The 24748-nt window shown below is 48.8% G+C and overlaps 1 long non-coding RNA gene across 1 annotated transcript; it reads left to right on the top strand.

Annotated features, from left to right (window-relative positions):
* Window positions 1–2077: 2077 nt before the first annotated feature.
* LOC122454611 lies at window positions 2078–23360 on the top strand. The gene is made up of 3 exons (XR_006273449.1): window positions 2078–2101; window positions 3021–3023; window positions 23217–23360. It is a non-coding gene; the product is annotated as an uncharacterized LOC122454611 (long non-coding RNA).
* The last annotated feature ends 1388 nt before the right edge of the window (window positions 23361–24748 follow it).

Here is a 24748-nt window from a genome sequence, read left to right as displayed (position 1 = left end):
CTCAAGAGCCTTCTCCAACACTGCAGTTCAAAAGCATCAATTCTTTGGCACTCAGCCTTATTTATGGTCCAACTCTCACATCTGTACATGACTACTGGTAAAACCATAGCTTTGACTATATATTCTTTGTTGGCAAAGTGATGTTTCTGCTTTTTAATACACTAAGTTTATCATATCTTTTCTTCCAAGGAGTAATAAAAAAAACATGAATCAAGGAAACAGAACAGCAGAGCCCAGAAAACATGAAGACCCATCGTGAGGACCCGGAGGATGTGAGTCTGGGAGACTGGACCTCTGGAGAACTCTGAGAGGCCACACCAGCCTACGGAAGTCCATGCATCAGAACTCAACGCCCAGGTCACATTGGCCCTAACAAGGGCAGTGCCATCTTGGCCGAGGTTGCCTGTGACCAGGGACCCTCAGTTTGCACGGTAAACTGAGCTTGGTTATTATCAAGAACGTCAGCCTTTTCATACATTACTGAGTTTAAAAAGAAAAAAAGAAACCTACTTAGATATTGATATCTGACAGATGGGTCCTGCAGAAAGTCAACAGTACAATGTTCAGAAAGTTGGTACCAGTTTTAACAAATGACTGGTTCTACCAGTGAAGTGAAGTCTTAGCTGCTCAGTCGTGTCCAGCTCTTTGCAATCCCATGGATTTCCCAGGCAAGAACACTAGAGAGGCTAGCCATTCCCTTCTCCGGAGGATCTTCCTGACCCAGGAATTGAAACGGGGTCTCCTGCATTGCAGGCGGTCTTTCCATGTGATGTTCCACACCTTACAGTGTTACTTCATTCTTTCTTCTCTTCCGCCTTTTTCTTACTCATTTACTTAAGGTTACAAATCTTGGGTGATGTTTAAGAACATATGGTTCCTAATCCTGACCAGCTGCCTTTCTTTGACTAGTGAGAAAAAAGAATTCATGTTACCCCCTCTTCATTGTGTGCAGGTCCCCATTGATATTAATTAGCAGACAATATCATTTCCTCTTCAATAGTCTTCCTTATCTGGGATTAAAAATAACCTAGTATCTCTCCTAGTTGTTTGCTCTTCTGTAAAAGAATTCATAATCAGAGGATTGTCCTTGTCATGCCTAATTTCAATGTTGCATCTGAGTCATTTTGGTTTAGATGCAGGTAACCTGTATATTTGCTTCCCGTGCTCAGCATTTCTCTCCACGCCATGGGAATGCCCCCTAGCACCCGGAAATCCATGTTCCTAGAGTCTTGAGGGCGACATTTTGGCCATGCAGCCAGCGTGACCTGAGGAGGCACCCCAGTGCCCCGTGAGAAGGGTTCACACGGGCAGCAAGTATAGCACAGAACGTCCCATAGATGCCGAGGGAGGAACCGGCCGGGGAGCTGGACTCTGCAAGGCCTGAGGGAGGCGGCGGCTGCAGCTGTAACATATCTGAGTGGCCCCTGACACGTGGGCTTATTAAATTAGAATTATTGGCACAGAAACATGGGCAAATGTCATGTGTTGAGTATGAATCAAGGATTCACATCCTGACTCACTCATGAATCAAGTGCTGCCTTTTGGGGGTGACAGTTATACGATCCCCTTGAACTCTGCTCTTTTGTGATATTAACAGGATGCCCTTTAGCTTGTACGCTCGAGATTTATTGAGCTTGCTGCGCTCAGCGCCTCCTGACAGGGCTCGCCCTGGCTTGCATTTCCATTTGTTTTACAAAAATAATTGCCGGATTGCAATCGCCTCACCCTCTTCAGGGAAGTGTCCATCTCATATGGGATTTTTAAAGTTATCTCTGTCAAAAATGAGTCCATGCAACCAAAGTCCCCACGTAGTTACTGGGAAGCCAGTGAATAAACCATACCATCCACATGAAGTGCCTGGAGGCAGCGTTTCAGGTAAACCCCTGCTCAGTCCCTGAGCAATATCCGACTCTTTGGGGCCCCGTGGACTGCAGCCCACCAGACCCCTCTGTCCGTGGGATTCTCCAGCAGGAGTGCTGGAGTGGGTTGCCATGTCCTCCTCCAGGGGATCTTCCTGACCAGGGATCAAACCCACGTCCACAGTGTCTCCTGCATTTTAGGCAGGCTCTTTACCCACTGGGCTTCCCTAGTGGCTCAGATGGTGAAGCGTCTGCCTGCAATGCGGGAGACCCAGGTTCGACCCCTGGGTTGGGAAGATCCCCTGGAGAAGGAAATGGCAACCCACTCTAGTACTCTTGCCTGGAAAATCCCATGGACACAGAAGCCTGGTGGGCTACAGTCCATGGGGTCACAATGAGTCAGACATGACTGAGCAACCTCACTTTCTTTTCTTTCTTTCTTTACCCACCGAGCCACCAGGGAAGCCTGGTAAATTCCTACCTGGTAGAATTTCTTGATTACGGGTAAGGCCAGGGCACCCAAAAGCTGGCAAGAGGCAGACGGTTCTCCCCTGCCAGACTCTGGGAGTCTCTTTAAACATCTCTGTCCAGCGGCCTCAGCAGCTCAAGTTCCGACGGTGTCCACACCATGTCCACCAAGCAATCACGCTGGAATCTGGACTCAAGCCCCGAGGCGTGAGATGGCGTGTCCCTAGCTGCCTTCTGCTTGTCATGCCCATGATGACCTTGTCCCATGACCCAAATATCCTTCCAGCCCTGCGTCTGCCCAGGGTCCACCTCTCTTAAGTTTCCATGTCCATTTCCATTGGCATCGTCCCTCACCTCTGCTCCAGGGAAGACCGTCTCTCTGCTTTCCTTCAGCTTCACGCCCTTGCCTCATGCCTCATGTTCTCACATGTTGTAGGTGTTCATTCCCGTGACTGTCTCCCCCGGGGCAGGGTGGGGTGAGCCCTCCTTTACAGGACCTGGGAAGAGGTGCTCTAATCACCTCCTCTTGAGCCCCTCAGGGAGGGAAGACTTCTTGCCCCAGGGTTATGGGGATGGCCGAACACTGGACAGACAAGACCAGGGTTGGCCTGTGAGTCACGTGTTCTCACGCCTCGGGGGTGGAAGACACCGTGTGTCTTCCGGGGCCTCCCGGAGGTTGTACTGGGAACAGAGGGAGTAACTGGGCGCAGTGGCGGGGGGCAGGCTTTGTAGTAATGAGAGGGTGAGGCGGCCTCTGGTTCCTGCGGGAAGACGTGACTGGCTTGTCTGATGACTTCACGGGCTGGCAGGAGCTGGTGCCCGCTCCTTGGGGAGATGCAGCCATGGTGCCTGGTCCCTTAGGCAGGGGCAGAGGTGCTGGCTGAGGCAGTTTGTCCAGGGAGCGGAGTGTGGAGAAGGTCTGTGCTGAGGACATCCCAGTTTCACCAGAGGTTAAGGCAGCCCCTATGCATGCTTTAGTCGTGTCCAGCTCTTTGTGACCCCAGGGACTACAGCCCGCCAGGCTCCTCTGTCCATGGGATTTTCCAGGTGAGAATACTGGAGTGGGTTGCCATGCCCTTCTCCAGGGGATCTTCCCGACCCAGGGATTGAACTCACCTCTCTTCTGTCTCTTGTATTGGCAGGTGGGTTCTTTACCACTAGTGCCACCTGGGAAGCAGCCCCCAGGTTGGACCTTAATTTTGGGTCAGAGGCTGCAGAGCCCGTGGACTGGTGGTGGTCCGTGGGGCCGCATGTACCACCTAAGGTGCTGTGGACACAGGCTAGGAGATCTGCAAGGACCTCCACCCCTGCATTGCTTGTTTTGTGTTCCCTGGTGCCCCGCATGGCTATAGCCTGGAAAGTTGTGAAGATCTCATTTTTGGCACGCCGAGGCATCTAAGATTAGTGAGAACTCCCTCTGGTGTGTGGCAGGCCAAAAACTTTACAGAGGGGGGATGGACATCTGGATGTCAGCAGCTGGTTTTGTTCTTTCCCCATATTCATTTTCTGGACATTCCAGCCTTTCCAAAGTAGTCACAGAACTAAAATTTCAGTTAGTTCTAATTATTCATTAAAGGTATCTTAGGTATTTCCCAGTGGACCTAAGTGATGGAGAATCATCCAAGACAGGGCATCACCTGGGGGGCTTCACCTGCTGTTCTGAAGGGTCAACCTCTCATGCCCACCTGGATTCTACCCTGGGTTTACCCTGTTAGCTCGAGACCTTGGACAAGGGACATAATCCATCTCAGATTTTTCACCTGTAAGATGAAAGTAAGTGAAAGTGTTAGTTGCTCAGTTGTGTCCAACTCTTTGTGACCCCATGGACTGTAGCCCTGCAGGCTCCTCTGTCTATGGGGCTCTCCAGGCAAGAATACAGGAGTATTTAGTAATAATAATGGAGGGAATACTGCCATTCCCTTTTCCAGGGGATCTTCCTGACCCAAGGATCAAACCCAGGTCTCCTGCATTGCAGGCAGATTCTTTACCATCTGAGCCACCAGGGAAGACCCTGTCTATAAAACGGGAGTGTTCATAACAGCTCCTGTCTCTGGGGGTGGTGTTGAGAATAAAAAGTGAAAACAAACAAAGTAGGCAGCGTAGGCCTGATGCCAGGTCAGCACCCACAGACGTGTCATCATGATGCAGGGCATTGGACCATGTGCCCCCCCAACATTCACACCCCCTGGAACCTCAGAATGTACCTTACTTGGAAATAGGCTCTTTGCAGATGCAATTAGGGTTAGGATGGAGTTGAGGTTATGTTGGATCCAAGTGGGATTAATCCAATGACAGCAGCCTTGCAAGAGGCAGATTTGCACATAGGGAGACATGGGGAAGAAGACAGTGGCTCATGAAAATGGATGTAGAGACGAGTGATGTGGCCACAAGCCAAGGAGTGCAGGGGACTGCCAATAGCACTAGCAGCTGGAAGAGGCGAGGAGGGACCATCCCCTGAAGACTCTGGGGAGAGAGTGGCCCTGTCAACACCTTGGTTTTAGACAACTGGCCTCCAGAACTATGAAGAAACACATTTCTCTTCTTTAAGCTGCACAGATTACGGCAATTGGCTACAGCAACACCTACTACAGGATTATGCCATTGAAGCTTCAAACTGTGGTGTTGGAGAAGACTCTTGAGAGTCCCTAGGACAGCAAGGCGATCAAGCCAGTCAATCCTAAAGGAAACCAACCATGAATATTTATTGCAAGGACTGATGCTGGAGCTCCAATACTTTGGCCATCTGATGGGAAGAGACGACTCACTGGAAAAGATCCTGGTTCTGGGAAAGATTGAAGGCAGGAGAAGCAGGGGGTGACAGAAGATGAGATGGTTGGGTGGCATCACTGATTCAATGGACATGAGTTTGAGCAAACTCTGGGAGATAGTGAAGAACAGGGAAGCCCCACGTACTGCAGTCCACGGGGTCTCAAAGAGTTGGACACGTCTTAGCTACTGAACAACAGCAACAAATCCAATTGAAAGAGCATAGGGGAGAAAACAAAGACTAAACTCTGCTTTGGACCCTGCTCCTGAGAACCAGCCTGCTGGGATAATCACTCATCCTACAAAGTGTCCTAAGTGCCTACTATGGGTCAGGGACCACTGTGGAAATGATGAGTGAAATTATAGGCACCCCGGTCCTTCCGAGCTCGTGGACCTAATTCCCAACTTTTAGCTGGCTTGCACTGCTCTCTGATACTGAGGGGGTCAGGGACAAGCTTACCTAGAGCTGTCTCTTTGCGCACAAGGGCTGATCTCCTGAAATTGGCCTTGCAGGTGTGTGCTGTGTGACAGGTGTCCTCAGAGGGCTGGGTGGGCACACAGCAGGGCCAGAGAAGAAGCCCAGGACAGACACTCATTCCTGGCGCTGCCCTGAGCTCGGCTTTCCTCCTGTAACCTGGAGCTGTTGGCACGTGCCTCCCTGTGGGTCTCAGGACAGGAGAAGGGCCCTGCGTAAGTGCCCAGGATGGTGCTGAGGCCATGGTGGCCCCAGCTGAAGGGCTGCTGTCCAGCCCTGGTGGTCATCTCCTGCTGACGAGACTTCTCCACCCCAGAGAGAGGAGAAGCCTGATTAAATAACCTCGGGCCTCGTCCAGCTGTAAAGCAGCCCAAGATTGTTAAGGGCCTGCCTTCTGCTCCACATTCCAGATGAAAATATGTCATGTACTTTTATCTTTTCCAAAATCGCAGGATGACATTTCTGCTGAACTACCAGAAATCTTCACCCTTCAAATATCATACAATAAAAAACAATTTTGCTGAAGACTTTACTTTGAAAAATATCAGATTTGACTTTGTAGACATCTCACAAACAGAGATGTGGCATTCTCCTTTCCCCCCCAAGAACCACAAGGCTTATCAATAGATGGGTGTGTTCAGTTGCTCAGTCATGTCCAACTCTTTTGTGGCCCCATGGACTGTAGCCCATAAGGCCCCTCTGTCCATGAGATTTCCTGGGCAAGAATACTGGAGTGGGTGGCTATTTCCTTCTCCAGGGGCTCTTCCCCACCCAGGGATCAAACCCACGTCCCTTACATCTCTTTCATTGGCAGGCAGATTCCTTATCACTGCCCCACATGGGGAGTCACCCTATTGATAGATACGAGTGTAGAAAATCAGGGCTTAAACAACACTTGATAAATTAAGTAGACTTAAATGTCAATGGACATGAGTTTGGGCAAACTCTGGAAGTTGGTGACAGACAGGGAGGCCTGGTGTGCTGCGGTCCATGGGGTCTCAACGAGTCGGACACAACTGAGCGACTGAACTGAACTGGAATGTCATTGTTAGAATGAAAGTTGTTAAAATTGTTAAAATGATGGTTGTTAAAATCTAATTGTCACCATCGATTTACACCCACAAAACCACCTCAAGGACATTAATGATCTCTCAAAATTCAGCAGTGTTGTGCCAGTAAACCATGCTTTGTTCCCCTTAGAGATAAGTAATTTATATTTCTTTAGTTTTTTTGTTGATTTATAGTTTCTGTAAAATATTATATGTTATAGGTGCACAGCAGAGTTAGTTACAGGTTTTCAAGGTTATACTCCATTTATGTTGTTGTCGTTTGGTTACTAAGTCCTGTCCAACTCTTTGTGACACCATGGACTGCAGCATGCCAGGCTCCTCTGTCTTCCATTATCTCTTGGACTTTGCTCAAACTCATGTCCATTGAGTCGGTGATGCCATCCAACCATCTCATCCTCTGTCTCCCCCTTCTCCCCCTGCCTTCAATCTTTCCCAGCATCAGGGTCTTTTCCAATGAGTCAGCTCTTTGCATCAGATGACCAAAGGATTGGAGCTTCAGCTTCAGCATCAGTTCTTCCAATGACTAAAATATTGGCTGTATTCCCCTTGTCTTACAGAATATCCTGGTAGTTTATTTTCTGTATTATTTTGTATTTCTTAATCCCTACCCCCGCCTTGTCCTTCTTCCTTCCCATCTGCCCACTGGTAACCACTAGTTTGTTCTCTATATCTGTGAGTCTATTTCTTTTTTGTGATAGTCACTTGTTTCTTTCTTTCTCTCTCTCTAATTTTTTTAGAGTATAGCTGCTTTACGATGCTGTGCTAGTTTCTGTGTACAGCAAAGTGAGTCAGCTTTGCGTACGCATATGTGCACATCTATGTGTGTGCATTGCATCTTTTTTATCCATTTTTCTGTGGATGGATGCTCAGCTTGCTTCCATGTCCTGGCTATGGCATATAGTGCTGCAATGAACATTGGGGTGCATGAGTCTTTTTGAATTATGATTTTCTCCAGGCATAGGCCCAAGAGTGGGATTCCTGAGTCACACAGGACTTCTAGTTTTGCTTTTTTAAGGAACCTGCATACTTTTCTCCATAGTGGCTGTATCAATTTACATTTCCACCGACAATGAAAGAGGGTTCCCGTTTCCTCACACCCTCTCTAGTATTTATCATTTGTAATTTTTTTTGATGATGGCCATTCTGACTTGTGTGAGGTGATACTTTATTGCAGTTTTGACTACGTTTCTCTCATAATTAGTGATGTTGAGCATCTTTTATATGTTTCTTGGCCATCTCTATGTCTTCTTTGGATGAAAGTCTATCTAGGTTTTCTGCCTCTTTTTTGATTGGGTTTTTTTGTGGGGGGAGATATTGAGCTGAATGAGTTGTTTGTATAGTTTGAAGACTAACCTCTTTTCTGTGAGAATATTTTCTCCCATTCTGAAGATTATCTTTTTATCATGTTTATGGTTTCCTTTGCTGTGCAAAAGAGTTTAATAAGGTCCCGTTTCTTTATTTTTGCTTTTATTTTAATTATTCTAGGAGGTGGGTCAGAAAAGCTCTTGCTTTTTGACATAAAAGAGGGCTTTGCCCATGTTTTCCTCTGAGGGTTTTACAGCATCCTGCCTTACATTTAGGTCTTTACTCCATTTTGAGTTTACTTTTGTGCATGGTGTTAGGGAGTGTTTTGGCTTCATTCTTTTACATGGAGCTGTCTAGTTTTCCCAGCACCACTTACTGAAGAGACTGTCTTTTCTCCCTTGTATAGCCTTGCCTTCTTTGTCATCGATTAGGTGAATACATGTGCATTGGTTTATCTCTGCTCTTTCTATCTTGTTCCATTGATCTATACTCCTGTTTTTGTGCCAGTACCACATTTCTTGATTATTGTAGCTTTGTAGTATAGTCTGAAGTTAGGGAGAATGAGTCTTCTACCTTTGTTCCTCCTACTCTCCCCCTCAAGATTGCTATGCTTCTTCATGGTCTTTTGTGTTTTCATAGAAACTGTAAAACTGTTTTGTTCCAATTCTATGAAAATTGTCCTTGGCAATTCTATAGGAGTCACATGAAATCTATAGATTGCTTTAGGTATCATAGTCATTTTCACAATATTGATTCTTCCAGTTCAAGAACAGAATATATTTTTTCATATGTTTGTGTCATCTTTGATTTGTTTCATCAGCATCTTTTTATTTTTATTTTTCATCAATATCTTATAGTTTTCTGAATACAGGACTTTTGTCTCCTTAGGTAAATTTATTTCTAGGCATTCTGTTCTTTTTGTTACAATGGAAAATGGTATTGTTTCCTTAATTTCTCTCTCTGACCTTTCATTGTTAGTGTATAGAAATGCAAGAGATTTCTGAGTATTAATCTTCTATCCTGCAACTTGACCAGATTCATTGATGAGCTCTTTTAGTCTTCTGGTGACATCTTTAGCTGAAGCTCCAATACTTTGGCCGCCTGATGTGATGAGCTGACTCATTAGAAAAGACCCTGATGCTGGGAAAGATTGAAGGCAGGAGGAGAAGGGACCAACAGAGAATGAGATGGTTGGATGGCATCACTGACTTAAGGGACATGAGTCTGAGCAAGCTCCAGGAGATGGTGAAGGACAGGGAAGACTGGTATGCTGCAGACCATTGGGTCACAAAGAGTCAGAGGTTTACCTAAGCTACTGAACAATGGCATCTCTAGGATTTTTTTATGTATAGTGTCATGTCATCTGCAAACAGTGAAATTTTTACTTCTTTTCCAAGTTGTACTCATTTTCTTTCTTTTTCTTCTCTGACTGCCATGTCTAGGACTTCTAAAATGATACTGAATAACAATAATGGGGAGAGTGGGCACCCTTGTCTTATTCCTGATCTTAGAGGACATGTTTCCATTTTCACCATTGAGAATGGTGTTTGCTGTCTATTTTATATGACCTTCATTATGTTGAGGTAGTTTCCTTCTATGCCCATTTTCTGGAGGGCTTTGTTTTTATCACAAATGAATTTTGTTGAATCTTGCCAAAAACTTTTTTCTGCGACTACGGAGATGATCATATGGATTTTATCCTTCAGTTTGTTAATACGGTGTATCACATTGATTGATTTGTGTGTGTTGAAGAATCCTTGCATCTTTGGGATGAAACCCCCTTGATCGTGATGCATGATCTTGTAAATGTGTTGTTGGATTCTGTATGCTGGAATTTTGTTGAGGATTTTTGTGTCTGTGCTCATCAGTGACATTGGCCTGTAGTTTTCTTTTTTGTGATATCTTTGTCAGATTTTGGTATCAGGTTGATGGTAGTCCCATAAAATGAAATTGGGAGTGTTTCTCCCTCTGCATGTTTTTGGAGTCTATTCCTTTTTGTTTATTTTTTTCTAGTTTATTTTTTTAATTCCACATATAAGTGATATCATAGTCTCTGTCTTCCTCTTTCTGACTTATTTCACTTAGCGTGATACATTCCAAGTGTATCCATGGTGCTGTAAATGGCAAATTTCTTTCTTTTTTATGGCTGAGTAGTTGTCCCCAGCGTACAAAACCATCTTCTTTGTCCATTCATCTGATGATGGACAGTTACGTTGCTTCCATATCTTGGTTATTGTAAATAATTCTGCTATGAACGTTGAAGTGAATGTGTCTCCTCTATGTGTTTAAATTAGTTTTTTTTTTCCCAGTTATATACCTAAGAGTGAAATTACTGGGTCATAAGGTTGCTTTGTTTTTTGAGAAATATTCATACTGTTTTCCATAGTGGTTGCACAAATTTACAGTTCTACAATAGTGTACGAGGCTTCCCATTTTCCCACATCTTTCTTAGCATATTATTTGTTGTCTTTTGGATGATAACCATTCTAACACATGTGAGGTGATACCTCATTGTGGTTTTGGTTTGCATTTCCTTTGTGATTAGTAGCAAGGAGCTTCTTTTCACATGCTTGTTGGCCATCTGCATTTCCTTTTTAGAAAAATGTCTACTCAGTCATTTTGCCCAGTTTAATTGGGTTGCTTGTTATTGAAGAATCCTTGCATCTTTGGGATAAATTCCACTTGGTCATAGTGTATGATCTTTGTTTATTTTAAACCATGTTTATTTTAAAAAGACCTGTGTACTTTCCAAGGCTTAAGGATATTAAGGTCTGGCATACTAAAGCCCATCACTAGAGGTAGAAACTCATATATTATTATGGCAACAAGCCATTACTTATAGTTAAGAGTTTTTCTGTAATAGCCAAACGGATAGTCAAATAGCACAACAACTGGACTATTCCTGAGCAAAGCGCATTTCCACAACAGTCCCTGCTGCTCTTTTGTTTTTCTCTTAAAACAGCCTGTGATAACTGCAGCCAAGAATGCACTTGCAATGGAGCACTTCTGCCTGAGAACTTAGGATATAAGTATAGCATGTTGCTAACATACTTCCTGGGACTTCCCAGCTGGCACTAGTGGTAAAGAATCCATCTGCCAATGCAGGAGATGCAAGAGACACGGGTTCCATCCCTGGCTTGGGAAGATCCCCTGGAGGAGGAAATGGCAACCCACCCCAGTAGCCTTGCCTGGAGAATCCCAAGGACAGAGGAGCCTGGAGGGCTACAGTCCACGGGGTCACAAAGAGTCGGGCACGACTGAGCGTCTGAGCGCATGCACACATGTCAGAACATACTTCTTAGACAATGGAGATAGTTCTAAAATATCTGATGACAGACTGTGATTAAGACGTTACACTGCAACAAAAGTATAGGAATCCATGATCCTACCCATAAAAACGGCCTGGACTTGAAAGATGGAGTTTTATCATTGGTCACCCAGACCGGTTTACAGAGACGATCTTCTGCTCCCATCTGGTGGCCACGTCCGGAACATCAGGATGAGGCTTCTTCATTCAAGTCCAAAGGTTTCTGTGGGGTTGGCTTGGACGCCCTCTCGCTCTGCGTCCAGGGTGAATGGATCTTAACGTTTCCAAGTCAGGGTGACCAACTGACCTAGCTAGGTGAGGATGGGATGGGAGACTGCCCAGAACATGGGACTTTCAGTTTTTAAAATCCTGGGCTTCCCTGGTGACTCAGAGGTTAAAGCGCCTGCCTGCAATGCCGGAGACCTGGGTTCGATCCCTGGGTCGGGAAGATTCCCTGGAGAAGAAAATGGCAACCCACTCCAGTGTTCCTGCCTAGAGAATCCCATGGACAGAAGAGCCTGGTGGGCTACAGTCCATGGGGTCGCAGAGTCAGACACGACTGAGTGACTTCACTTTCACTTTCAAGTTCTAGACAGAGCGTGGGAACCTCTCATTGCTAGGACCACATGGGTCTGAAACCGAGGAGCAGACTTCCTCCAACATGGTGACCATTTTCCAGTCCGGTTCCACGTGCAATTCGATGACTTGGCTTACTGCAGAGATTATGACTAAGTGGCTAACGAGCCTAGTAAGACAGTAAGCTCCAGGAGTTGGTGATGGACAAGGAGGCCTGGCGTGCTGCAGTCCACAGGGTCACAAAGAGTCAGACATGACGGAGCGACTGAACTGAACTGAACTGAACAAAACAGAGAAGCACATGGAAATGAGCTTCAGTGGTGACCTGGGGTCACTGCTACCTGTGGGGCCATCAAGGGGTTCGGTCTCCCCATAGCCTGTCGAAGACATGTTTGGTCTTGGTTGGAACTTCTAGCAGTTTCTCAATCAATTCAGCAGCATCCACAGCAGTAGTGACATCACTGAGGTTCTGCCACAGCCTGGACCCAGCCCGGCTGCGTGCCTGCAGTCCCTGACAGGGGGTGCCTCTTCGTCTGGAACACCCCACGGGCCTCCTCTGAAGGCAAAGTCCGGCCCGTCCTCTGAGCCCGGCCATCTCTCCCCGCACAGGGCTTGCTTCCTCAGCCAGAGCCCTCATCTGTCTGAACTGTCTGCATTCCTTCTTGCCGTCGGGCTGGGCTGATGACCGCTGATGGACATGGGTTCACCCAGGTTAGACGTCTCATGAGAGCAGGGCGCGCCATGCCGTGTCACCTAACGGGGACCACCTCCCAGCCCCTGCGGCCCCCACAGCAGAGGGCGGGCCTCATGTGGTCACGTCAGGGGCGCTGACCCGCCCCTGAGGTTGCAGAAGCCCCTGCCACCCTTTCTCGGATCTGGGGGGTGGGGCGGCTGGACATGGCAGGGGCCAGCCTCCAGGTCAGGGACTCTGTCCGGGAGAACACGAGAGCCAGGGCATCACCTGGTTCTGGAAGAAGCTTCTAAGAGGTCCTCTCTCCTTGGTATCAGCTCCTGAAGAACAGCCTCCCCGCCCCGAGACTGCCGGGGGTCTGTTAGAAAGACGCAGACACCCAAGGGAATTCAACGAACCTGCTCAGTGCCAACAGGGTGGTCATCGCCCACTGCTGCCCAGGACTGGAGAGACTGCCTACCTTCAGGGTGAAGAGACTGAGTCCCCCAGGCCTGCCCTGCTCTTTGGGGTGTGGCCTGAACCTGCGGGCATCACGTGTACCCGCCATGAGGTGTGCTGCTGCGGAAAGACCCAGGGCCAGTCTGTAACCTTTCTTTCAATTCTTGTAAAAAAAGTAGTTCATTTCATGAAAATTTTGAGAAATGAGACAGGCCCAGCTACCTTTATAGGAATTCAGAGTCTCTGCTGGTCGGCGTGTTTCTGGCATGCACCTGATTTATTTCCACTGGCTACCTCCTGTTTGGCATCAAGCGAGGACTCAATGGACAAGACTAAAATGCTAATTTCAGTTAGGGGTCAAGTTCTGGGAGGGGGGAACCTGACCCTCGCCTCCCAGGGAGAAACAGGAATTGGTAGAAAGAAGGCCATCACTGGGTGTCGTGGAAGGCAGAGGGTACCCCAGTGCTACTGAGGGAACTCACCTGTCCATGCACCTGGCCAGCTGGGTGTGCAGAGTAAAGCTCTTGGTGGGGGAAGGGATGGTTGGACACTCTCTGCAGAGAGAAAAGTGACAGGCATGCAGTTAGGTCTTTGTCTGCCGCCGCCCCGAGCCCTCAGGGGGAGCAGAAACCTCCAGCCAAGCATCGTCATGGAGTGCTTCAACAACCCCGGAGGAAACTCACGGGGCAGATTCAGAGTGATTGCCATGGGGCTGCAGAAAAGAGGGCTTCCTGGTCATTTCTTCTAAAGGAAAGCAATGATTTCAAAGCTCCTTTTCCAAATAGAACCTTTTTTATCATAAAAGGGCCCATAGCATTGACAATTGGGAAGTTAACAATAAAAAAATTTTTTTTTTACCCTTGCCCGCAAGTGAGCTGCTGACCTTGGGGAAATAGGTCAAGGCTGTGAGCAGTTGCCAGGGAGACTGGTCTCAAGAATGAGCCTCCCGGCTCCCAGCAGCAGGGAGCTCCTGTCTTCAGTCCCACAGCCTTCACACCCTCAGAATTCCTAAACGAAAGCAAGAGAGAAAGAGGGCAAGAAGTTCTGATCCATTCACACAAAGAGCCAACATGGCAAACTGTGATGAGGGGTTTGTCTCATCAAAGGGCAGGGGGCGGGGGGCATTTTTTGCAAATATCACGGCATCCCAGCAACAGCCCTTTCTGTCTCCAGTCTCCCCAGCCAAGTCCTAGAGACCAAAGTACAAAGCATCAAAGCTGCTTTTCATGGCAAGATGAATAATTACAGAAAAACAAAGCTGCCGATGGCAAATCTGACAACGCACAAATGAATCGGTAGTTGTTTACACTTACATGTGGAGATCTCTAAGTGTATAACACACATGTGGTACGGAAGGCCGCCAAGAGTATCCTCAGAAACGCATATGGCAGATACCAGGTTCAGTTTTGTTTCAGGTGATGGAAGTTTTACGAACTTTAAGCAAAACATCAAAAGGTTAAAATTAATACATACACAAATGATGGAGCCAATGAAAAAACCAAATGAACCCTAGCTTTTGAAAGTGAAAAAAGAATCATGTTTATTATTTGTACTTATATTTGTAAACACCTGTTGGCCTGCACCCCGCAGACCTGCAAGCCTTGATGTCGCTCGGCCGGCAGACCTAAGAAAGGGCCAGCGGTGACAGAGACATCCATGGTTATTGGTCGGTGTGTGTGGGGGGGTCTTACTTGTCTGAAGAAAAAGTCTCGGAGCAACACCCAACCGTGTGGCGCAAATAGCAGGCAGCAGATGGCAGTGAGCTTCACCACCCGAGGAGGTGAAGGAGGGAGACGGGTGTCAGGCTGGCTCATCGGAGACCCGGACGCCAGTGGCAGGGGTGGGACCAGGCACCCAGGTAGCTCCTGATTTCAGTCCTGTGGCTAAGGGGACTGGATGCTCAGGTGGTACCTAGATACTACGGGACACCTAGTGCCTGGATCCTCAGGATACTCACCTAAACCCTCAGGTGCGTAGGGGTAGGTGAAGTGGGGACTGGCCGGACAGCCTGACCCTACACTGGCTTTCATATCCTTCCCAGTTTCCATAAACATCTCATGCCAAGCCTGACCATGTTATCCGAAGGGGTGGAGTTGCGGTTACGGAACAGGAAGTGTCCTGCGTCCCGGAGTGTGGGGGTGTCTCCACCGTGAGCGAGCTCCGTGGGCTTTGGGGTCCTCTTGGCCCCGCCCCACACCTCCAGCCTCCCCCTGGTGACTCGCCCTGAGCAGCCCTTCCTGGCACAGGAAGGGCACGCGCTCCGGGTGCAGTGGCCCCGGCCTTACTGACTCCTGCCCCCGGGAGTGCGGCCGGGCCCCGCCCAGGGCACGGGCCGCGTGAACTTCAGGGCTGACTTGGGTGAAACCTGCACCCAGCGCCAGCCGTGCTCACCACTGTCAGCCGCCCCCATCGCCGCGGCCCCAGGTTCCGCCCTCCAGGAGGCTGAGCCCCAGAGGCCGCAGCAACTTGCCCTGGGTCACCCACAGGCTGGCCTCCGGGCTGGCCTTGGCTCAGCAGGCCTCAGCGTCCACACTCATCACAGAGCCTCTGTGGTTTGGGTGGGCTGGTTCACCTCCCCAGCATCACGCTCTTGGTTGCTCACTCGTGGCCGACTCCTTGTGACGCCCTGGACTGGAGCCCGGCAGGCTCCTCTCTCTATGGGATTTTTCAGGCTAGAATACTGGAGTGGGTTGCCATTTCTTCCTTCAGGGGATCTTCCTGACCCGGGGTTCGAACCCTAACCCCAACATCATATCCTGCATCTTTGAAAAGAGGTTAGTGCTTTTTCTCCCTGAAGACAGTTTCTGGGCAAAACTGGTTCTCTCCCCATGATGGGAGGTTCTCTGCACTCTATTTGCTTGGTCCACCTGGATATGGACTTGGAAGCACCCCTTCTTCTCCCTGAAGCCCTCACCGCTCAAAATACCTCTTCCTGGTAGCTTCAGGAGCATCAGGAGTCTTCTTGACATTACACCCTGGTTTCTGCTCAAGGCCAGGTTCTGGGTGTCTTGGGAAGGCGGCTGGAGCCTGTAGAATAAGCAGAGGGTAGAGGACGCTGGGTTGGGGTGGGTTGGAGTCCGGATGTCCAATGACCTGGGAACACCAGGCATCCCAGCAGAAGCTCTGGGGAAAGTCTCAGGGTGGTTTGACCTGTCGGTCCTTCTGAAACCATAGTCCCCCTGCCCACAGAGCACTAAGCCCTCCCCGTGTCCCCTCCCTCTTGCTGGGCATGCTGACGAAGGCTCTTCACAGGGAAAGGGCTTTGTGGAGCAGATCCTTCCTGGCAGGTCCCGAGGCTGCACTCGGAGGGCACAGATCCAAATACGGGGTGCCATCGCCAGTGGGGAGTTGGCAGTCTCCGGGGAGACAGTCCGGTAACAGGTCATTTTGACATAATGAGGCATGGTGGTGATTGGCTCAGGTGCTGGGGATGGGGGCCAGGGCTTCGAGCTAAGAGATATCCATCACTGGCTTGGCACTGTCATCCCAGCTCATCCATCTTTCCCGGAACTCGAGGAGGAAAGAATGGGGCGACCTGGGATTTTGGCCAATTATCTTCCTGTTTCAACATGACAAATAGAAGTTGGGAAGAAATAAGGAATCGATGCATCTTGGGGAAGCTTTCCTAGCCCTGCTGGAAAATGATCCTGGTCGAAGCTCAGGGGAACCCTGTGTCCTGACAGGAGGTGGCATTGTTGATGGAGAGACCTCACCCCCACCCCAGGTCTGTGAAGGACCCCGAGTTTAAAGGTTGGTGCAGAGACCCCACCCCCACCTCAGGTCTGTGGCGGATCCTGAGTTTGAAGCAGGCGCGCTTCTGGATACAGCAGGCTAAGTGGAGGGGACAATTCATCACCATCCTAGGGGACAGGCGCGGTGATAAACTGCTAAAATAGGAGACAGGCAGCTTGAAACATCAGTCCTCAGTCCTCCCACAGAGAGCTGGCGTCTGTGTTTCTCCCCTGGAATCTGGGTGGCCCTCTGTCTCTTTCCACCGAGACAGTGGCAAGAGAGAGTGAGGCAGAATTTCTGAGATAAGATCTTTTTAAAGGCCGTGGCTCCCCTGAGGAATGTCTCTGGGCACTGCAGAAGGCAGGGGTGCCTTCTGAGACAGGAAGTGCCGATGAGCCCAGCCCTGGGGGAGTCTGGCTGGTTGTGTAGGAGGGGGAACCTGAGAGAACGCCAGACATTCCCACCTTCCTAGCTGAGGTCCCAGACCTGGGGACTGAAGGTTTGCCGGTCCTCCACGCTGTGCTCAAAATCAAACCAGTCAATCATGCAGGAAATCGACCTTGAGTATTCAACATCGGAAGGACTAATGCTGAAGTTGAAGCTCCAATAGTTTGGCCATCTAATGCGAAGAGCTGACTGATTGGAAAAAAATCCTGATGATGGGAAAGATTGAAGGCAGGAGAAGAAGGGGATGACAGAGGACGAGATGGTTGGATGGCCTCACCAACTCAATGGACATGAGTTTGGGCAAGCTCTGGGAGGTGGTGATGGACAGGGAAGCCTGGTGTGCTGCAGTCCATGGGGTCACAAAGAGTCAGTCATGACTGAGCTACTGAACAACAGCAAAATACATTTGCATGTATATTTGCCACAATGCATTTATCCATTCATCTGCTGATGGACACTTAGATTGCTTCTGTATGTTGACAATTACAAATAATGCTGCTATGAACATTGGGGCGTGTGTATCTTTTTAAATTAATTTTTGTTTTGTTTTTTGGGTATACACCCACGAATGGAATTGCTTGGCTGTGTTGTAGTTATATTTTTATCAACTGGGAAATTAGGATAATAGTTTTTCTACATTTCATAGGATTTTAAGAAGTTCTCAAAACAAGTTTGGTGAACTTGTTTTGAAAATTAGAAACTGCCATTTAAATATGGTGCTAGTAACTTTTTACTGCATAATGAATTGCCTTAGAACTTAGTCATTTAAAACAACAAATATGTCTTGTCTCAGAGTTTATGCAGGTCAGAAATTTGGGGATCAGCTGTCTGGGCAGCTCTGACTCAGGGCCTCTGAGGAGGATGTGGTCAGACATGAGCAGGGCTGGGAGCCGTTTCCAAGATGGTGCCCACATGGCTGCTCCCAGGAGATTTCACCGTTTCTTGGATGTAGACGGGAGGCCACCATAAGGCTCCCTCATTTTCCTCATGGAAGACTTTGTACGGACACAAAAAAGACTTTCAGGTGCTGTTATATTTAGATGCAAAACAACCCAATGGTATAAATACTAAAATTAGCATCATCTCACGGACAAGGAAGGGCTTCCCTGGTAGCTCAGCTGGTAAAGAATCCACCTGCAACGCATGTGACCCCGGTCCAACTTTTGGGTCAGGTTGATCCCCCGAGAAGGGATAGGCTGCCCACTCCAGTATCTTGCCTGGAGAATTCCACGGACAGAGGAGCCTGGTGCGCTGCGGTCCATGGGGTTGCAAAGAGTCAGACACGACTGAGCGACTAAGCACAGCACAGCACCTCAGAGTCGAGAGAACTGGGTGCAGAAACGCTGAACAAGCTGCCAGCGGCCACCCTGGGAAAGCCGGGTGGGGGGTCCAGGCAGCTCACATCCAGAAGCTGCAGGGGGCTCTGCAGCCACTCTGCAGTGCCTTCCTTTCATAAGCAGTTTTGTAAAGTTTCCATTCTCTTCCCTTTTCTTTTGAGCATCCTTATTCTTTCTAAATTCTGGGTGTTTTCTCCAAAGTAATCCAAACAGGTTTCTCCTTGGACGTATTAGAGAATCACCCCCTTTCATCAGCCATTCACTCCACACTTACTGCTGAGGACTGATTAGGCTGGCTCAATGGGGCTTCCCAGGTGGTGCTAGCGGTAAAGAACCTGCCTGCCCATGCAGGAGACAAAGAGACCTGGGTTCGATCCCTGGGTGGGGAAGATCCCCTGGAGGAGGGCATGGCAGTCCACTCCAGTACTCTTGGCTGGAGAACCCTGTGGACAGAGGAGCCTGGTGGGCTGCAGTCCGTGGGGTTTCAAAGAGTCGGACACGACTGAAGGGAATTAGTGGTATGATGATGCTAAAGAGAAGCCAGAGACAGGTACTTATTTGGGGATCCAAGTTTAGCTGTGAAAGCCAACGGCTTCCCCAGGGCAGGCCTTGGGGCCAGCTTTTGACTTGTTCATTTTTTCAGACTTTGCTCTCCCCGAGTTCCCGGGCTCACCACTTCCCTGGCCAGGGTTCCTGCGAACTTCCTTCCTCAACCACAGACAGCAGCTCCCTGGGGTCAGCACCCGAGAACGTGCGGTGGGGAAACACATAAGTATGTGTAGATGTGACCCTGTGTGTTCCCGCCCAAAGAGGACGATAAGAATCTTTTCAATAAAAAGTAACGTATTAGGGAGTGGAACAGAGTAACTCGCTGATGATTTTGGGAAAAAAACAAAACAAAACAAAACAAAAATGGGGGGAGGGGCGCGGGAAATCATCACAAGTAAAACCTCTCTAGAAGTCTTATTTAGAAAATGTTAGACTGTTTATGAAACACTATCCCTCCGTCCCCAAATGTCTGTGCAAGGTCTGACCAAGTCCCTGCCCGCCTCTCCTGTTTATCTCTGACGCTGGGTGAGGAAGTCCTTCCCAGCTCAGCAGCGCCACCTGGTGGCGCAAGGACCAGAAGCAACAGGTTCAGTTCAGTTCAGTTCGGTTCAATTGCTCAGTCGTGTCCGACCCTTTGCGATCCCATGGACTGCAGGACGCCAGCAACATGTAACATCCCTGAAATGTTTAAATGTAGGTTACAATACTTTCTCAGAAATCCTACATTTTTTCCCCTTGTGATTTAGGTAGACCTTTTCATATACTTTGATGATAATCTTTTTCCGTAGATTGTACCAAGTTAATAGCAATATCAAAGCTATGATTTTCCCAGTGGTCATGTAAGGATGTGAGAGTCAGACCAAAGAGAAGGCTGAGCGCAGAAGAACTGATGCTTCTGAACTGTGGTGTTGGAGAAGACTCTTGAGAGTCCCTTGGACTGCAAGGAGATCCAACCAGTCCATCCTAAAGGAAATCAGTCCTGGATGTTCATTGGAAGGACTGATGTTGAAGCTGAAACTCCAATACTTTGGCCACCTGATGCGAAGAGCTGACTCACTGGAAAAGACCCTGATGCTGGGAAAGATTGAGGGCAGGGGAAGAAGCAGGTGACAAAGGACGAGACGGTTGGATGACATCACTGACTCGATGGACGTGAGTTTGAGCAAACTCTGGGAGATGGTGAAGGACAGGGAAGCTCAGCATGCCACAGTCGATGGGGTTGCAAAGAGTCAGACACGACTGAGTGACTGAATGCAACAGCAAATAGCAGTGAGCTAAAAAGAGGCACAGCTACAAACCAGATTCACCCCCTCCTCTTTCAGTCCTGGGTCCAGCTGTCTGACAACATAATGAAAACGGCACATTTATGGAAGGCTTCATATTTGTTTGAGAATCTGGTGGAATGCCTTTTTCCATTTTCATCATGCTTTTCTTTGTATCTGAAGCATATACATTGAACAAACTCCAGGAGACGGTGAAGGACGGGGAAGCCTGGTGTGCTGCAGCCCCTGGGGCTGCAAAGAGTTGGACACGGCTTAGCAGCCGAACAACAACATCATTACATTTATGTTATGGTTTCATATTATATGCCAAGACCTAAGTATAGACTGGAACTCAAGATGCCATTAAGGATGAGATAATTTCATAGGGGTCATATTCTGCAGGGGGTGGGGAGAGATAACATCTAACCAACTAATCATCATTGGGCTTCCCTGGTGGCTCAGATGATAAAGAATCCACCTGCAAGGTGGGAGACCTGGGTTCAACACCTGGGTAAGGAAGACCCCCTGGAGGAGGGCATGGCAACCCACTCTAGTGTTCTTGCTTGGAGAATCCCATGGACAGAAGAGCCTGGTGGACTCAATGAGGCCACAAAGAATTGGACACAACTGAGCGACTCAGCACAGCACATGACTCTAAAGCTAAATCAGCATCGTTCAGAAAGGAGCCCAGGTCCATGAGCCCAGGTCCAGGTTAGGTGAATTGTCTGAGACCTCAAGGTCAAGGAGGCAAAGCCGGAGAAAGAAGGAGTGGACACACCCTCCATCCCCGCTGTCTTGGCAGGGACATGGGATGTGAGAGGCGCTGAAGGGAAGGAGGGCGTGTTCCCTTTGGGAGACAGAGCAAAGGCCAGCCTGGCCGCCTGCAGGGAGTGAGTGATTCCGGGCAGCCGGTGGAGGGAAGGCTGGTGGGGGCCCCCTTTCAACCTCCACACTTGGGGGAGACCCACTCCCATATCTCATGGTCTTGGCAGCTTGACCCAGGGTGGTGATGGTGGCAAAGGAGGCAGAGAAAAGAGATGAGACAGATTAAGGAGAAGAAACCTGGATCTTGGTGATGAGCGGAGGAAGGCGTGGGCAGCAGAGGGGTGTCTGGGGTCTGGCCTGTGCCTCTGGAGACCTGGGGAGAGGAAGAGTTGGGTCCTGTGTGCACCCTGAGTGTGAGGGGGCTTTAGAACTTCCAGGGATGTCATTACGATAGTTGGAGATATTGGCGAGTCTTTAAAGGGAGGCGAAGCCTAGGTTTATATATATTAATATACATTCTCAGGGGCTTCCCTGTGGCTCAGTGGTAAAGAATCTGCCAGCCAATGCAGAAGATGCAAGTTCAATCCTTGGTCTGGGAAGATCCCCTGAAAGAGGAAATGACAACCCACTCGACTGTTTTCCTCTGGAGAATCCCATGAACAGAGGAGCCTGGCGGGCTACAGTCCAGAGGGTCGCAAAGAGCTGGACACGACTGAGCAACTGGCAAACAACAACAGTGCATTATCAGAGGCACACCTACACACACAGAAGGCCCTTCATGGTTTCAATGGTGATTTAAAATGCAAGATTTAAAATGCAAAACTGAAGAGAACAGAGAGAGGAGAGGAAATAAAAGAAGATGAGGAAAGGAGGGGGTCCAGGAGAGGACTCCTGCTGTCCCGCGTCAAGGGTGATGAGCCAGCAGACCCACGGCAGGAACGTCCCAGGTCCAGCTGAGGCCTTCAGCATGTGGCACCACCGCTTTGCTCCTGCCTCCAAATCTTCTGCAGGACTCTCCCGTGGCCAGACACACACGGAAGAGAGTTCCGGAAATGCTGCTTGGCTGAAATGATGCAGAAACACCACAGGTCAGCTTCCCCAACCACACGCACATCAATCTCTTTGAAGGTGACCTCACTTCTGAAGAAAGATGAAGACAGCATCATACAAAGGAAAACAGGAAACAGGGTTCCCCTCCCCAGAGGGATGCCTGTGCTAATCTTCACTCCCTCCTGACGTTCTTAAATCCTGAGATGTGGCATAACTTTTGTTAAATGCTTAGAGGATGGCGAGAGGGAGAAATGAATGAGTCAATGTGGGGGGCAGACAAACCCCCAAGGACATCTGGGTCCAGGGTCCAGAACCTGTGGGTATGGGGGGGGGGTTGTGAGGCAAAGGGCGGCGAAGGGGCAGAGAGAAAGGAGGTGCTAATCCTCGGGTTTCAGGTGGGGACCTTGTCCTTACCGTCCAGGGGAACAGATGTAATCGCAGCGTCATTTCATGCAGAAGAGGGAGGCAGAGGGATTCGGTGAGAAGGACCCTATCCCACCACTGCTGGCTGGACAGACAAACAGGAAAGAAATACGGGCCACCTCCAGGAGCCAGAAAAGGTGAGAAGACGAACTCTCTCCTAGAACTTCCAGAAGGATACAGCCCTGTCAACACCTGTTGTCAGCACGTGGAGGTCAAGGTCACACTCTGGACGTCCCTCGCTCTGAGATAACATTCCTGCTCTCTTTTAAGCCACTCGGTTTGTGGTGAATTGTTGCAGCAGCCATCGACAACTAATCCAGCTGATATCTACACAGATATATTCACATCAAAATAAAGAAGCAGCCTCAGACCTTAGAGTCTTCACTTCTGCACTTCACCTGGCTGTTTATAGGGTCCTCTGGTCAGACCACTGTGACAGGAAGACTTCTCCATGGCCAGAGACGGAGGTGGCTGCACCTGCCCAGCAGTGATGGTTTTTACAAGAAGTGCGTTTAAACTCTGTCCTTTCTTCCTCCCATTGGGCTGTGAGTATATAACCGTGACCGTATGTGTGTGTGTGTGTGTATGTCAGAGAACATGCTATATACATGTGTATGTGTGCATGACTGTCAGTATGGGTTTATTACACATGCATGTGTGGTGTGCCTGTATGCATATGTGAGAAAATGTGCATAGAAGAATCTGCCCACGATGCAGGACACCTGGCTTACATCCCTGGGTTGGGAAGATCCCCTGGAGAAGGAAATGGCAACCCACTCCAGTATTCTTGCCTGGAGAATCCCGCAGAGAGAGGAGCCTGGCAGGTTACAGCCCATGGGGTAAGAGAGTTGGACGCAACTGGCTGACTGACACTTACACTTTTTCTTGCGTGTGTACACATGCACGCGTGTGCACTCATATGTGTACAAGTGCTGGAGCAAGGAGGCAACACCAGTAGCAGAAGGGCAGGCTCTGCAGTCAGGTGCTGAGAGACCTGAGCTTGAATTCACGCTCCGCCCATCCCAACTCCTGGCCCTGGTCCCCAGCATCAGGCTCCTGTGTGAGCCGTGATGCTGCTGAGACTCCTGCAGATACTTGTGGGAGTTTCCCACCAGGCAGCCTCTGCAGAGTGCAGGGTCCACTTCAGGCACCAGCCAGGCAGTTGCTACATTGTACTTCATTCAACCCTGTGAGCTAGGAAGGTTGCTTTTCTAACTTTTCATTTGTATCATCTCCCTGGGCTGCCTTTAGAAAAATAAGTCAGACTAGGTGGCTTCAGTTCCGTTCAGTTCAGTCGCTCAGTCCTCAGTCGTGTCTGACTCTTTGCGACCCCATGAATCGCAGCACGCCAGGCCTCCCTGTCTATCACCAGCTCCCAGAGTTTACTCAAACTCATGCCCATCGAGTTGGTGATGCCATCTAACCATCTCATCCTCTGTTGTCCCCTTCTCCTCCTGCCCCCAATCCCTCCCAGCATCACGGTCTTTTCCAATGACTCAACTCTTCACATCAGGTGGCCAAAGTATTGGAGTTTCAGCTTCAACATCAGTCCTTCCAATGAACACCCAGGACTGATCTCCTTTAGGATGGACTGGTTGGATCTCCTTGCAGTCCAAGGGGCTCTCAAGAGTCTTCTCCAACACCACAGTTCAAAAGCATCAGTTCTTCAGCACTCAGCTTTGTTCATAGTCCAACTCTCACATCCATACATGACCACTGGAAAAACCATAGCCTTGACTAGACGGACCTTTGTTGGTAAAGTAATGTCTCTGCTTTTTAACTAGGTGGCTCAGAAGAACAGAGAAGTACTTTGTCTGAAGTTTGTTGGCTAGAAGTTTGAGGTCATGGTGTGGACAGGGTTGTCTCTTTCTGAACCTGTTCCAGGCTGTGTCTTGTCTTCTGGGGAGCTGACAATCCTTGGCGCTCCATGGCTTGTAGAAACATCCTTCCAGCCCTTTATATGATATTCTCCCCATATGTATGTTTGTGTGTGTGTGTGTGTGTGTGTGTGTGTATATTCAAACATCCCCTTTTCTAAGGGCATCATTCATAATGGATTATCCAATATGGCCTCATCAAAGTGAATTACACATGTTATGGCCCTATCTCCTAATAAGGTCACATTCTGAGGTCCTGGGGGTTAGTTCTTCAACATAGGAATTGGGTGGTGGGGGACACAATTTAACCCATAACATTGTAGATTAGTTACCATATTTAACTTAGTGCAA

Source organism: Cervus canadensis, chromosome 16 (genome assembly GCF_019320065.1).
Source record: "Cervus canadensis isolate Bull #8, Minnesota chromosome 16, ASM1932006v1, whole genome shotgun sequence".
In the NCBI taxonomy this organism is placed as follows: Eukaryota; Metazoa; Chordata; class Mammalia; order Artiodactyla; family Cervidae; genus Cervus; species Cervus canadensis.
The sequence above is the reverse complement of the archived record's forward strand: the minus strand, read 5'-3'. Positions and strand labels throughout refer to the sequence as shown.